Source organism: Sorex araneus, chromosome 7, assembly GCF_027595985.1.
Source record: "Sorex araneus isolate mSorAra2 chromosome 7, mSorAra2.pri, whole genome shotgun sequence".
NCBI classification, from domain to species: domain Eukaryota; kingdom Metazoa; phylum Chordata; class Mammalia; order Eulipotyphla; family Soricidae; genus Sorex; species Sorex araneus.
This window is the reverse complement of record NC_073308.1, coordinates 40,248,390-40,251,576: the sequence shown is the minus strand read 5'-3', so window position 1 is coordinate 40,251,576 and position 3,187 is coordinate 40,248,390. Positions and strand designations below refer to the sequence as shown.

The 3,187-nt window shown below is 37.4% G+C and overlaps 1 non-coding gene across 1 annotated transcript; it reads right to left on the bottom strand.

Moving 5' to 3' along the window:
- Positions 1–2,702: 2,702 nt before the first annotated feature.
- On the bottom strand, positions 2,703–2,807 carry LOC129406628 (U6 spliceosomal RNA). The gene has a single exon (XR_008631116.1). It is a non-coding gene; the product is annotated as a U6 spliceosomal RNA (small nuclear RNA).
- Between the last annotated feature and the right edge of the window lie 380 nt (positions 2,808–3,187).

Sequence of the window (3,187 nt, the reverse complement as noted above, 5' to 3'; positions counted from 1 at the left end):
TATTGGAATGTTGAATGTAATCAATTATTCTGAATAACTTTATGAAATGAAATTGAGTTTTAAAATATTTTGAGATGTAAAACTGAAATGGCATCAATATTAAATAGCTAATTACTTTGTGCTAATTCTCTGATGTTTCTACCAAATCTCTCTTCACTGCTTTCCCTTGTATGAAGAGTGTTTACTGAATTTCCCCACCCATCCAACACTGATTCAAGATTAATTTCTCAAATATTCCCACAGGAACTTCTCTACAGTCTGCTTGAACAATGTTAGGAACCAAGCTACCCTGTGCGCTTGAGCGTGACTTTTGTCCAGAGGTCACTGTGCTTGGGTAAGAAGGGCTGAATCCTACTGTCAGGAGAGAGGCCTGCCAATTTCTATTGCTCTGTAGGGAGCTGCAAGACTTCCTCCCTTCACTATCCTCCAACAGCCCTGTCCAGCTCTCTTGTGTCAGCCAGAAATCAGTGAGGAAAATGAATTTGTTTTGTATTTGTTTGCTGACGATGTATTGTAGATAAAATAATAACATAGACCTTTATTAAGCAATTCTTTTAGAGAAGTATGGTCCAGTGACCTAGTTTTGGAGCTCTTATACTGAGTTCAGAGCTCTTTAAAAATATTGTTTATCCTAAGTCCATTTCTTTCTGTTCTGTTTTCCCTTTGCTGCATGCTCAGCAGAAATGAAACACATGTGGTTCTCATTATTTTCTCTTCCACTCTTCTGCATTTTATTGAAAACAACTACTTCAGATTTCTGTTTCTCAGATAAAAGAAATCTCCAAATGTATGAATAATCTTCCATGTTCAATTTTCCTCTAATCATTTTCAACGCAGACATCTCATTAGGAACCTGAAAAAAACATCAAATTTGATTATTTAAAATTTGTATTTGCATTTATTTGCAACATATACTATGCTACATTTGAAACCTGTTCAAATGTAAAGGTTTCTGGTTTTATGTAATATCCAGCAGTACTTGGGGCTTACTACTAGTTCTGCACTTAGGAGGGATCATTCCTGGCAGGTTCAGGGGACCTTATGGGGTGCCCAGAATGAAACCAGTTCAACCGCTTGCAAGACAAATGCCCTACTTGCTGCATTATCTTCTTTCTGGTCCCTACACGTAAAAATGTTAAGAGGAGACAAGGCAAAGACATGGAGTGCTGAATTATGATCCTACTTGATAATGCTCAGGACTTTTGTTGAGCTCGAGGATTTTCCTGGACTCCTATTCCTGTATGCCAGTGCAGATGAATTTCTTTCTCTCCCCTATGTTCTTTAGAGATTTATGGGTGCTAACAGTTGAGTTTTGAACTACTAATTATCTGAAAACTGATCAAATTTATAAGTTTACATTAAGGAGCTACTTCTTGTGATTTGACATTCTATTTCTGTGACCTTGAGATAACATTTAAGTGGACAGGCAAGTGCTAGACTAGTTAATATGGAAGTATTCTGGGACATAATTAATAATTAGCCTGATAATTAGTGGAGTTGAAGGAGTAGAGTTTTTTGAGTATCATCTTGGTCACCGGGGCCACCCACTTGGGACAGCTTGGGTTTAGTGGTAGGGTCAGTTTGGGTGGGTCCAAAGGGATGCCCTAGCATAGGCTGCTTTTTCAGTTATTTTTAAAGTTATTGATTCTATAGGCTTCATTTAGAAATGGCTGCCAGTTCCAAAAATTCTTTAAAAATCTCATATTTTCTGACTTTATGGTTCCATTTTTTCTGTTATTATTGTTGTCCTTCTGTTACTGAGACTTCTGTTTTCAGGACTTTCTCCCGGCTCTGCGCTCAAAGTCGATCCACTGGCAGAACTTGAGGTAACAAATGTGATGGGGGTAGAAGGCTGGTTGGCTGCACGCAAGGCAAGAATCTTACTAACTGTCTTCAGTCCCATATGGTAGTTTTTATATGTAAGTATTTTAATTTTTTGTTACTTTGGGGTCTAAAATGCAATTTGGCATATAGAATGTGCTTATTTTTAAATTTTTCTTTAGATGCTGAGATTTATAATACCATTAATGGCTAAAACATTTCAGTACCATGCCCTCTTCCCTCCCCATTGTCACAGTAACCCCCCAATCTTACATCCCCTCTCGCCTAACTTCCTGTATTAAGCTTTCTACTGAAGATATGTTCTTAGTTTCTGTTGCCATTGGGCATTTGTTATTTCCCTGTATGTTTCTTTATACCCCACAGAAGGGAACGTCTGGCCCTCTCCTCTGACTTATTTTATTCAGCGTGATAGTCTCCAGATTCATCCACATAACAAAAAAAAACCCTGTTGATCTCATCATTTATTATAACCTTATAGTAGTTCACTGAGTATATGTACCACAGTTTCTTTATCTTGTTATCTATTACTGGGCACTTGGGTTGCTTCCAGATTTTTGCTTTTGTGAATAATATAGCAATGAATATAGATGTATAAGTGTCTTTTTCACATTTTTTAATTAAAGCACTGCGATCTGCAAAGTTATTCACAGTTGAGTTTTAGACATAAAATATTGTATCACCAATCCACTACCTGTGTCAACTCCCCTACACCAACGTTCCCAGCTTCCCTCCCATATTCTCTGCCCACTTCCGCCAGCCTGCCCTCTTGACAGACATCTAAGTTCGGTTGTTAAAATTCCGATTTCTTGATTTCAGTGTTGTTGACTCTGGTGTGGATATCTGGCTCTATCATTCCTTAATAAAATATGGAACACTTCACTAATTTCCATGTCACTCTTGCGCAAGGCCATGCTAATCTTCCTGTCTCATTCCAACTTGAGTATATGTGCTGCCAAAGTGAACACAGTATAAATAAATGTCTTTTATAAATAGAGTTTTAGGGCTCTTGTTGTAGATGCCAAGTAATGGAATTGCTTAATTACTGGTTTTATGAGAAGTGTTCATATTGGTTTTGAAGAAGACTGAACCAGCAAAATTAATTAACCCAACTGAACCAGAGGGTTCCTTTCTCCCCATATCCAGACCGACACAGGTTGTTTTTGTTCTTTGTAATGTGTTTTGTTCTTTCTAAGTGGTGCTTCATTTACTCTTGATTAATCCTGGGAATATGAGTCCAAAAATGTACTCACTTTTTCTAGAATCTCCAGGTATGTGGAATATAGTTTTTTAAAAAGAAATCCCTGGTGATCCTTTGAATTTGTGTGACATCTCTTATGACATCTTT